This window comes from Anomalospiza imberbis, chromosome 1 (assembly GCF_031753505.1).
Source record: "Anomalospiza imberbis isolate Cuckoo-Finch-1a 21T00152 chromosome 1, ASM3175350v1, whole genome shotgun sequence".
Taxonomy (NCBI): domain Eukaryota; kingdom Metazoa; phylum Chordata; class Aves; order Passeriformes; family Viduidae; genus Anomalospiza; species Anomalospiza imberbis.
The window spans coordinates 59,935,999-59,949,021 of record NC_089681.1 but is presented as its reverse complement, the minus strand read 5'-3'; the positions used below and the strand labels follow the sequence as shown (position 1 = coordinate 59,949,021).

The window sequence follows — 13,023 nt, the reverse complement described above, 5'->3', positions numbered from 1 at the left end:
GCAGGAAGAGGCAAGGTTTTAAATAAGTACAAATTGAAAGCATATGACAATCAAAAACTATGTAAGAAATGAAAAGTGTTGAGAATCCACAGGTAGCAATGACCCTTTTAGCATTTTAATATTTCACTTTTAGTGAATGAAAATTATCTGTTTATTTAACCATAATGCATTCTTCAGAAATGTTGGCACAGAGAAAGAGAAGTTTTCATGTTTATTGTTATTAAACTAGGTATAAGCTCCAAACAGAGGTACTGGATAGGAGGGGTTTTTTGTTGTTGGGTTTTTTTGTTTTGTTTTTTAATAGTCCTAGAGAGATTAAATGTCAGAACTTAGGCCACTGAATAAAAGCAAAGAGGAAGTGGGACAGTGGATCCAAGAAGCAGAGAGATTGAAATTTATTTGGGGTGAGAGTTCTGCCAGATGCAATTCGATAATGTCTTATTCCTGTGTGGGATGTTATTTGGTGATAAATACTTCACAGTATTGCTATTTTTCATAATTTGCTATATGGCCTATAATTAATGCTAGGATACTACTTTATCATTAGACTGTAGAAATAAAGGCATGGCCTTCTTCTTTAATAGCATCAAGTGATGTTTTAATTAATTTTGAAGGAGTGGATGGTAAAAGAAGGAAGAATTGGATGGTGAGATTTGAGACTACTCAAGAGCTGCCCCAAACGTGTTCAGGGCACAGCTATGATACAGGTGAATATCGTTCTAAGGCACGGTTAATGTGGTAAAAAGCTTTCATAAATATTTCACAAGTGTTGGAGAATTTAGGTGTCTTGCACTAAATATTAGTGCTAAAGTATTTTCTGCAGTAAGAGAAAGAAACAAGATAGCACCAACTTTGATGCTTATATTCATTACATGTATTATCTGTATGAGCCCATAATATTTCAGATCCAGTGTCTTTTTTATATTGACTGTCTTTTCTGTAATTGATTTTACAAATAAGCAGTAAGTAAAAGTATTATCTGTATGAGCCCATGATACTTCAGATACAATGTCTTTTTTATGGATGTCTTTTTTGTATGTAATGAGTGTCTTTCAAATAATTGATTTTCACAAATAAGCATTTAAAGTAAAAATATTAGAATATAAATATTTACTACTCTATATTATCTCTATAAATCAGTTTCTGACTTATTCTGCTGGGAAGAAACAATCCCTTTTTGCACTTAGTGGGTATGTAGTCTGCAATATTGAATGAAAGCACCAGTATGCATTATTTTATGCTGAAAGCTATCAATAATATGTACCTAATATAGTGTATTGAATAAAAGACTACATAAATCAGTTTTACAAGGGATCATACAATGCTTTTAGTGAATTTCCAGAGAGTCATAAAACCTATAAATCAATGTATTTTTATCAATTCAGTGTCAGTGGGTTTAGTTAATTCTATTTGCCTGAATAAAATTAATGATGTGTTTTAAACATTTGGATTTAAAACAAATATTCAGAATGACGTCTTTTATGTTTATATTGTTAAAAGACAGCTGTTAGTGGATACTGTGCATCCACGATGTGCCAAGCTAGTTTGATTCAAAGCTGAAGTCTCTCGAATTGAATTGTGAAAGTAAGAGAAAATTAAGACACCAGAGTGCACTGAAGAAGGATTTCCACATCCTGGGTAGACTTTTCAGGTCATTTCCAGTGATAATTTGAGGAATACAATTTTTAATTGTGATGAGTGACTTTGGCTGAATGCCATGCATCCACCACACTGCTCTATCACTCCTGTTCTCAGCAAGACAAGGGATGGGGGGAGAAACTAAGAGGGAAGAAAGCTTGTGGGAGAACACAAAGGCAATTTAATGAAGGTCATACAGAAGCAAAGGAAAACAAGAGATTTATTCTCTACTTCCCGTCAGCAGGTCATGCCTACCTCCTTCCCAGGGAGTAGGGCTTTAGCACTCATAGTGATTGTTCTGAAAAATAAATGTAATAACAAACGCCACTCTCTTCTCCCCACCCTCACCCTTTGTTTTATTTGCAAACCATATTAATATGGTATGGAATGTTATTTTGGTCAGTTTGGGTCAGCTGTCCTGGCTCTGTCCCCAGCCCACTGGGGAGTAGAGAATGTTGAGGCACAATGCTGATGCTGTGCCGGCCCTGCTCAGCAGGATCCAAAGCACAGGTGAGTTATCAACACCTTGCAGAGCAGAGCTCTGTGAGGGCTGCTGTGGGGAAGTGATCTCCAGCTCAGCCAGAGCCAGTACATTCACACATTTGGTGCTCTTCAGCTCAGACCAGCCATTTGGAAATGGAAAGCAATTCTGTGGTGGAATCATTGGGAAAGAGCCTCTAGACATGCAGAGATGCTCTATTTTATGCTCCATCAAAGGACACAACTCCCTAGCTGGAGTATTTCAAGTGAAAGGATCCAGTAGCTTTGAACAAACTTCCAGTTGGGTACAGCTGTCAGTAATTATTAATCTCATTGCAGATATGAAACACCATAGAATCAGTAACCCATATTTCTGTCTCAGAGAAGTAGAAGTTGTTCTAACTCTAGAATGAATTGCTGTGGTCTTATCTTCTCCTGTACTGATTTTTTCTGTTCCCCTTGATAAAATAGAACATACAGTCCAAGAGGGCAGAACACAGTATCATTTCTGTGTGGAATAGCACTTTCAAATCCCATGTAAGTGCTTTAATACTATACTGTTCAGGCGAAAATTGCAAAATATTTATCTTCACTACTAGTTTGGCACAATTGCTAAGGTTAGCACTTGGTTTATGGTGTTGATGACAAAAAATTAAAGGCAGTGTAGTCTATGGATTTCAAGGAAGACAGTTCAAAAATATGGGAGAATAACATGCTTTCTCTGAGCCTCATTGATATTTCTTCAGATATGTCTCCAAGCAAAACTTTAAACTGAAAATCAAGGAAATGCTTCTAACGCAAGGATAGTAGGATCTGCCTCTTGATTTTATGAAAACCATAAGCAAGTGATGGTACATGTTGTGGGACTGATACAGAGAAATCCTCATTCTCATAAAGGCAGAAGTTTCCTAGCTCCAGACTCACAGTCAGTAAGCAGGTGGTTTTCCTTGCATGTGTATTTTGCTAAGATGGAGGCATAATAAGTGTTTTTAATTTGACTTGGCTTGATTTGATAGAAACTTTATGCTCATTAAAGAGAATCTGGAGAAAAGCCAGTTCGAGAGAAAAAGAAGAATTTTTACATCACTTACCAAAATATCTATATTAGGCACAGTGTAAACATATAAACTGAAAGTATTCAATACATTTTTTATTCTACTGCCTACAATAAAACAGCATTGAAACAGCATTGATTTTTTAAAATAAGATGTTGTCTAGCCACTGCCAGTGTCTAAGGTCATCACTATTTTCTGCTCCTTGGAACACCTTGGAGATATCACAAAAGCTGAAGACCTTAGAGATTTGATGTGTTTCCACTTGAAATTCTATCCAGCTAATGACTGATTTCTGGTTATTTGAATAGTGAGAACAACATACTTATGACTTAATAAATGTTTATGAGTAAAGATAATGATTTAACAATGGTTAGTTTAACATTCAGCTAGTGCTTAACATATGCCACATGTACTTCATTATCACAATTGCTAGGAAAGATACTTTTCATGAAATAAAAGTATCAATTCTATCCTAATAGTAAGTCCATACTATATTCACAGTATTTCAGATATTTTCATTTGTTTGCATTATTTTGCACTGAATAAAACAATTCCATCTGTTCATGTTGTGTTTCCTGGGAGCTCATTCTCGGCCATTTGTCAGCTGGTTGCTGTTTTTTTAGAGAACGATGCTTTTCATAAATCCAGTAAAAGTTAATGAGTTCTGACTTCCTGGATCAGCTTGTAGGTCTTTGTGCACTGTCTCTGCTCTAACACGGTGTGCTATGATGAGCACGCAGACTCTCCTGCCTCCAACACTCTTTAAGAAGCTTTGGCAGGAATGATTTATGGGAACCCACAAAGTCAGACATTGCAGGTTTAAAGAGGGAGCTGCACACACCTCTCAAGGGCTCTGTGTGAAACCTCTGTTGCTGGTACAGAGCTAAAGCACGCAGCTTCTCCTCCTGAAAATATTCTGATGTCAGGACCCCAGTATGTACAAACCTGATAACACATAACAGAAGCCTTGCTATTGGCATAGACCTAGAAGGAATTTAACCCAGGATATCCTTCTAATACCCAAGCATTTCAGGAGCAGGATACTGGGTAAGAACTGTGTTACTCTCTCTCGCAGTAACATGGAATCAATCCTTTTGTTCTCAGCCATAATCTTGAATGTAAGAAAGTCTGATGGGAACACTGTATACTCTCAGTCCTCCAGAAACTCAAAGTACTGCTTTTCTGTTCTTGCCTTTCAGAACCTGCCTGATAGTTACCAGATGCAAAGACACTGGTAGCACAGTCTTGCTGAATTATATGGAATTTAGAAAAAAAATTGTAATTGTAGCAGTTTAAAAGCTTTGACTATTACTATAAGCACCACTTCTGGATTAAATTTGGTACCACTTTTTCAAAATAAATATTTTCAGCAGGCCCTGCAGTTAAGTGCGTCATTATGATTAATTTATGCAGAATGAAGCAGCCTTTTAATTGGTAATGATTAGTGAACTTTATAAATCTGTAAAACTTAAGTAGGCTTAAGCCTTCAATATATAGCACTGTCTATTTTTACACCACAGGCTTCCATTTAACAGAACAGGAAACAGCTCATCCTGAAACTGCTGATGCTGCAATCTCAAAAAAAAAAAAAAAAAAAATTAAAAATAGGCTTTTACTTCACCTACAGTGCAGCAGGAGTTTCAGCCCATATCAGTTTTTATCTGACCAGAAAGCAAAACCTAAGAATTTTTATCACGGCGTTACATAGATCTTGCTACAGTCTTGACCCAAACTTACCTTGAGATCAGTGATTAAACAGAGAAGAAATGTGGGTGAATAGAAGTAAGTTAGCTTTACCTTTTTTTACTTTCTACCATCTAATTATGACCACTGCCTGTTTTGTACTTAAATTTTATTAAACACTTCTTGTGTAAGGTCCAGTAATTTGACCAGTTTCTCAGCCCAAGTTTTGGAAATTTGGAAGGTAAATACATAATTATTTAATGTGTAATACAAATTATGTGGCACCACTATAGACTCAGTTGGAGCTCTTGTCTAGGCCAAGTGTAAATGCTCTGTAATGCTCAGGGGAAACTGGTGTGACACCAGTGTAAAAGGCAGTAGAATTAGAGCTTTCTGGTAAAGTGCTTTCATATTCTCACCATAGCCTTGTCTCCTCTTACCTGTTCTACATCGTTTCTTTTTCTGAGCACACTTGGGTCAGCTTGGAAGGAAAGCTGTCACCTGAAGTTTACATGCATATGAGAGAATAAAATAACACCCTTCTAAAATGTTGTGGGACTTCAAGCCATGTTCCCTTGTGCTGCATTTTGTGAGCTGCAGCACCTTTATGTGTTATGACAGGATCAGCTGAACTCAAAAACTCTTTTCTTATCAACTGCTCAGAACCAATTGGTGCTGTTGCAGCTACATGGGGAGGTTGGTGTCACAGCCCATTCACAAGGCAGTTGTCAAAGTGTCTGAACTACCTGTTCCTGTCCTTAAAGAAGATTACTCTTGATTTAGTACAACTTCACTTTCACACACAGTGTTGACCTCATAATCATCTATAAATGTAGTTCATTGTGCCCAATATATAGATAATTTTCTTTTTCAGACTGTGCAAAGAGAACAAACCTATGTCCCATACAAAACACCATCCAGGTCCATTTAGGAGAAGATACTGTGGATAGTAATTCAGCTCTTTATTGTTCCTAGACCTTGTAATACAAGCAAACACAAAGTCAGAAAAATGAGCACACATCTAGTTACTTCTATGCTTTTTGCCCTTTAGTGCCTAGGATAAAAAAAAAAGCATGAACCTGTGAGGTGCTTCATAAGCTGATTGCTTACATCTGAAACATAAATGTCTCCAGAATAGCTACTTAAAAAACCATATTGCTGAGTTGTGATTTGCACATGACTTACTATGATTAGAAGGGGAAGATACGAGGGGGAAAAAAGGAGTGTAGAAGTAGCAAGCAATAAGAACAAAGTTTCCATTTATCTTTGTTTAGTGCTAAAGATGTAAAATGGCAACAACATTCAAGCCCTATTTGTGCAGATGGCCCAGTCAAGGGCACTTTTTCTCTCACAGGTTAACTCCTTTAGTCTGTTTTGGAAAGATGCAACATGGAAACATTTATGTTTGTCTTTCTCTAACAATGTTTTTTCTCACAAGGTCAGATTTACCAGCAAGACACCAATATCCACAACAAAAGTGCACTAACAAGGCAAACATGGACTTGGTGTTATTGAGTTCCTCCCCTGTTGTTTCAAATGGCACTTTCATGTGGGTGAATACAGTGTGAAGTGACAATTACATCCTGAATTGCTGTATTCTGAAGTGAAAATGAGGCAAACCTTATGCAGTCTATCTGTGAAATGATTGCTGCTTGTGCAAGTGCAAAAGAAGCTATTTGATCAAAGTGGTCCTGCTGTGTAAGATACCTGCTAGTAAAAGGAGAGAAAGCAGGATTGCATTTTTACCAATTATTAAGCATTAATAGCACGTCTACTTGATTAGAAGTCGGACTGTTTCATTAAACATGATCATTACAGTTTACAGAGTCTTTCAGTTCCTTTCTTCAGGTTGATTTCTCTGACTGCTCCATAAGAGCTACCTTCTTCCCAGTCATTTCTCTTGTCCAGCCTTGACCCACGGAGAGTCTTTGGCATTTCATGATATCGTGGCTTGTGGTAGCAGAAACTGCAGAACAGTATCTTCCCAGTGGCCTCAAGCCAAAATGTTAGTTGTTGGCTAATGTTTAGAACGGAATGCTGACAGCCATGGGTGAAAGAAACCTGACATTTTACATTTCTGTAAGCCTGAAATCTGAACAAAAAAATGCACTGAAAGATGCACATCCTTGCCAAAATTTTTTGATTCTTCAAAGAATCAAATGGCTTTGCAAGATTGCAGTAAAATTTCATTCCATTATTCTTGTTTTCATATCATATCAATATATGTCTCAGTTGTGTAAATAAGGAAATCATGCTTTCTAGGGAAAAAAAACCCACAACCTAATCATAAGCTCAGATCTTTAGGCAAGGCAGAGAGTCAATATTTGCCAAAGGTGCAATCATCCATTGAAGTAGATAGTCTTAGAAGAAAAAAATAAGGACAAACTTTACCCTGTAAGTAAAAAAGCTTTTCTTCTAGCAAGTCAATAAAGTGAAATACATAGTCAGTTAAAGTCAAAGTACACCCTTCACTCTGCTTAATACCTTGCATAATTTCTCAGGTTAGAAAAGACACGAGGCTCTGCTACACAACATTTTGACCATGCAAACTTTAATTGTTGGTATAATGATACAACTTGATACTTTCATTCAGCTTTTGGTGCCTGACTGTAGTTACCTCACTTTCCACATTGAAGTTTTTGATCTGCTCCTAATTTTCCAGTCAAAAAATTCTCATTATTTACATAGCTAGCATGCAGGTGATTCCAGTCTTAGGCCTTTGCCATTAGAATGAGATCACTGTTTTGACACACTGAATATAACGATGACAAGACAGGTGTGATAAAGCATGAGTCTGCCTGGAAGGAGTGGTGAACACCATTACCCATTCTCAGCAAGTGCGGTGCTCCTGCGTTTGGGCTTGAAGGCTCTGACCTACCCTTGGCTGCTTCCTGGGCACAGGTCGTTTGTGAATACACAAAATTGCACTGGCAATCTGTTAGTGCTGCACCTGGTTGTAGGTCCTTTTTAAGAGAAAATGTTTGCTAGTTGTGAATGACAAGAAATTTTGTGGGAGGAGGACATCTAGTGATCTGATACGTATTTACATGAGCTGTATCCTTGCACAGCTGAATCAGCCAGCTAACCAGCTACAGGATTTTTTGAAGAATAGTGAAGAAGGGGGCAGGTATGCTTTGCTATAAGTCTTGGGGTTTTACTGAGATGACACCAAAAACAAGAGCAACCTTTTAACAGCCTGATTTTCAAATCAAGGCTCTTGAAATTAAATGTTGCATAGAAGTAGTGATTCTACACTTCTCATCTACAGCCATGCCGTCTCCCACCCTGTATTTGCTGACTCTAATGACTGCGTACACATTTCTAGCAGAATGGCCATTAAGATCCTGATGTATTTGCTCTTAAAGCTTCCCATTGAACTACACATCTCGTCAGCATAGCAGCATCTCTGAAATACACTGACAGCTCTTTTATAAAGATCTAATTAAAATTTCTTCTGAAAACGTGGTTTATTGCACCCCAGAGTGATGAAAATCAGTTATTCAGCATTGTAACTGCATTGGGAGATTATCTCTGTAGTTCATGCTATTAGCTCCTGACTGATTTGATTTCTTCTTCCAGATTTCAACTTTGAAAAAAACCCTGCTAATAACATGCAGCTTTTTGTGCTGTTTTTGTACCAAACTAGTAACTGGTAGGGTTTAAGCTGTGTGTGTGTATGTCGCAGGCAAACACCAACATGAGTGATTGTCAAAGTGACAGGGAATATCCAAAAGGGTTAAGAAAATCTCTTCAAACCATGTTAAGAAATCATGTCCCTGATTAAGGACTGAAACCCACCCATTCATATCAGAACAAAACCTAAACACAGAATCAATTTTTTAAGGAATAGCTTATACACATAAATCCATTACAGTATGAAAATTCTAAATCTGCTTTGAATTTGAGAGGGATCAGTCCTGCCCTACACGGTCTTAGACTTGTTATGCTGTATGATGCTTGTAGGTGGCATTCTCCCAACTTCCTAATACAAATATTCCTCTGAATATCTGAATTTTCTGGGAAGGTAAGAGCAGACGATAGATGATAGCGCTAATACTGGTGTACAAGTCATATAACCATTTTATATAGAGAGACAATTACCTAATCTTTTTTTCATTTTAGCCAACATAGCCCATGGAAGTTGGCAGCAGCAAGAACTTTTTAAGGAACAATAATCCTGAGTGTCTTATCATAACTTTTTCTTAAACTCCTTTGGCTATTGAACAAGGAATTCAAATTTCCCTGTACATGGACAATTTCTCTCAGGGTTAGGTAAGGTTTCTTTGTCATGCAGAACATTTTAATTCCAAAGTCTGATTAAAAAAGTCGGCATTGACCTTGCTGTGGTTATTATTCTGGTTTTTAATATTTTCAAAATGACTGATACTTTGTCTTCTTAAATAAAGAAGAATTCTTCTCATAAGAAAAATATATAGAAATATATTGCTTCCTTCTATTTCCTGATTCTGAAAATTACCAGGTGCCAAACTCTGAACATAATAAAATTGAAGACCCATGAGGGTGACCTAAAGAATCACCGTGGTGAAGAATTGTGATATAGTGGTTTAGCTAATTTTGTAGCAGCTGCTTGACTCTAGAAAAATGAGAAATTACTTTTCTGTTGCTAAATATAACTAATTCCTTTCCTGTCCTGTCATAAATTGCCAAACTTTGTAAATTAAAACAAAGATGTGGTGGACGCAGATATAAAGGTTAATATGAAAATACATATTTTAAATGGAGAAATGCTGCATATTGCCACAGGAGGACTTTCTTGCATCAGATATTTCATAATTCTTCTAAATAAGGTCTTTTAAAATTAGCAGATTGATGTAACACAACTTCCGTATCTTCAGAGCAATTTTCTATTATTTGCAAAACTGGCTACATATTCAAGAGCATAAATACAGCTGAATGACTTCATTTCAGGATAATTTTTAAGCCTCATTTACTTCTTTTTACTACAATCTGTGAATATGCAATAGAACAAGGCAGCCACTTTTTGTTAGAATTAGATTTAAATACCTTTCTGAATCAGACCATCAAGAGCCTGATCATTTAGTGGTGACACGGCTTTACTCTTTTAGTTGTATTTGCAGTTGTGTTCAATTCAGTGTGGCTCAGCTTGATTCTGAAGGCAGCAATAGCCGTCATTAATTGTTTTATGCCATATATGATGATCACTCTAAAATGCTCATAATTACTATTTCATACACTTATGACAATATTAAAACTGGAAATTTGCCACCTTGGGCAAATTTCAATGCGTCCCCAGCCTCTAAGCTAGGCTTTTGCTAGTCAGACTGTTCTAAGGTGTACAGCGGCAGTCACTAGAATCCCTCAGAACCTAAAACCCCATATTCCATAGAGCTCTTTCAACGCAGCAGATGTCCCAAGGGACCTTATGAGTTCATGCTCTTGTTAGTGTAATATAGTGTAATAAAGTTATAGAATAATATAGTATGATAAAGTAATTAATTAGCCTTTTGAAATCATTGGAGTTCAGACATCATTGTTCCCAAGTCGGGGATCCCAGCACCCATAAAATTATACTTAAACTTTCCAGAATGTGCAAGTAATATTTATATATTTAGTAAAGGTAAGACTTCAGCAGCTACAGAAATTATATGTCATTCGCTTGTATGGTCTTTGCTGGCAAGTGAAAGACAATGGATTTCTTCTCTACAAAACTGGAGGGATGCTGGAAATCATCAAGCAAGTCACACAAGTGAACGCAGTTGCCGAGGTTGAGAAAGGGAGATGTCCAAGGAAATCCTGCTTGAGTCAGTCACCAATAGCATCACTGGAATGAACAGGATTCAAAAGGAGTGCAACCAGGATCTGCTAATAATAAAGAATGTGTTCTTGGGGTGAGAGGTCTCTTGGTATTCCCTGAAGAACTCTGCTGAAGAAAGAGCAGCATGATTTCAATATCTTTGGAAGCCACAAAACTGAATTTAATTTGTTAAACCAATCTGGTAAATAATCTGTGCTCTAAACAAATCACATAAAATGTTTTCAAGAGGGCCTCTGCAATGAGCCTGGGAACAGTCAGGGCAAGTTATTATTCCAGCTCCTCCTGCTGCTGTTGTTTCTCCATGCTCTTTTGTGGGTGTGCACTGGAGCTTTTATCACCTTATCTAATAGGCAGTGCATTTATATTTTGATCATTTTTAGAGTGGTTTATGATCTCCCATTAAAGTTTTTTCCCCCAGAAATATCAACTCAGATGTTTTCAAAATTTCCTTCACTTAAAAAATATACTACATTGAAGTTAAATTAAGGTTTATTTTGAATTTGTCAAAATTTACAAGACTTCTTTAGGTAATATTTAATTAAAATATTCCATATTTACTAAATAAATACCTTGTATTGAAGCTTAACAGATATGCAAGTCTGAAAAAACACCATTAAATCAATTTCCCACCCCATGCCACTTTAATTTGGTTTCGTTTTTGGGTTTTTTTTGGTTTTGATTTTTTTTTGGGTTTATTTTGGTTTTGTTCTGGTTTTGGGTTTTTTTTTTGGTCATTTTAAAGCAAGTAGACCAAGAGTTGGAGACTGCCTATTTGTGGGTGAAGACCTTAAAGTGTTTCCTGAGCATGACCCATCTTGGATGCACAGTAGTGAAAATGAGGTTCTCTGTAGGGAAACACTCCTGGAAGAGCAGTCCAGGCTCCATCACATGGATCATCCCTGTTGACTAAAGCTGCTTTTATAGGGCAGCAGACAACTAAAGGGTGGCACCCTGAGGATTTGCTGCTTCTGGGATACTTCTAGTTATTCAGTAAATTTTAATTAATTGGCTTGTCAGTTCCAGTATTTTTTCCATTTATACAAAAGTGAATAAAAGGAAGACCACACACATTTCTATACTTGTGCACTAAATGTGCATCTCAGCATTTTTTGGAACATAGGAGGCTTTCCAGGACCTGGCATATTTTTATGTGGACACGTGCTGAGCACTCCACGCCCACGAACAACTCAAAGGTCACGTCTGCATGGTCTGATAGACTGCACAGCTTCCATTTGAAAACAGAGGCACAGTGAGAAATAACTTTGCTTTGCAAAGGCAAGAGAAGCCTGAAGCAATAAATCCCCCACCTCCCTGCAAGCAGCATTGGTGCCAACATCGTAGTAGCTGTTCAAAACATTAATACTAGAATGTAGAGAACAGTTTTGCATAAGATCCAAGGGTAATGAGTCAATAACTAATTTACACTGTCATGCTTATTTAAGTACTATTTTGTGTTTCCTAGGGACACAACATAACTTGGATAACACTTACTGACAGATGACAGATTGTCTCCATAGCTTTATGCAACCTATGCTCTGCAAAATACTGTTCACTACAAGCAAAATCAGTACTTCAGACAAAAACTGATGAAAACATTTCTTTCCTCTTTTGCCAAGGTTCTTATGTTAGAACACTCCAACTCAACACAGTCAAAAATGGAGCTAGTAATATAAATTCAGTATTATAATATTATACAAATTAATACTCAATCAGGTGCCAAAAGATGGAACACAGATCTCATTTTCTTCTGGATTTTCATAGTAAATAAGTTTTTACATTCTTCTCATCAAGAATAGTGCAACCCCAGAACATTAAAAAAATGAGTTTCACATTATAAAAACAGTATTAGGTAACTAATAAACTCACTCAGAATTTCTTGGTTGTATCTCATTCTAGTTAGCATGATAAAATGAAGAAACCTATCAGGATTTTTCATAAAATGGGATCTTAGTAACAGTTAAATGTTATACAGGTCTTGTCCAAGATTTTTATTTTAATTGTTATTTAAGAGTGGCATATTTCACTTGCCATTTTTCATGAAGTCATGTCCAGATTACCTGAAGGTTCTTCAGCATCTTTCCTCCGCCGTCGCACCTGAGCCTGAAGGACTTTTTCATGGCATGAGTTTATTTCTGCTGAGCCAACAGGCTGGTACTCTTAGCTGTGCCAAGAACATAAAATTGTCTGTTATGAGTGGGAGGCAATAAGAGGGAAGAGGTAAAGCAGTTTCTTTCCTGAGCAGCCAGCTTTGGGAGGAACAAGACTGATGGCTGGTATTAACAGCCAAGATAAATCCAAGACAGGGTGCCAAGGGATGCAGAACTCACGCGATGGCGTTGGCAGCCCTGTCCCAAAGGCCACCAGAGATCT

At 37.1% G+C, this 13,023-nt stretch overlaps 1 long non-coding RNA gene across 1 annotated transcript; it reads left to right on the top strand.

The window, feature by feature from the left end:
* The first annotated feature begins 3,955 nt into the window (after positions 1-3,955).
* Positions 3,956-11,268, top strand: LOC137476026 (uncharacterized). The gene is made up of 3 exons (XR_011000202.1): positions 3,956-4,344; positions 6,295-6,420; positions 10,523-11,268. It is a non-coding gene; the product is annotated as an uncharacterized lncRNA (long non-coding RNA).
* The last annotated feature ends 1,755 nt before the right edge of the window (positions 11,269-13,023 follow it).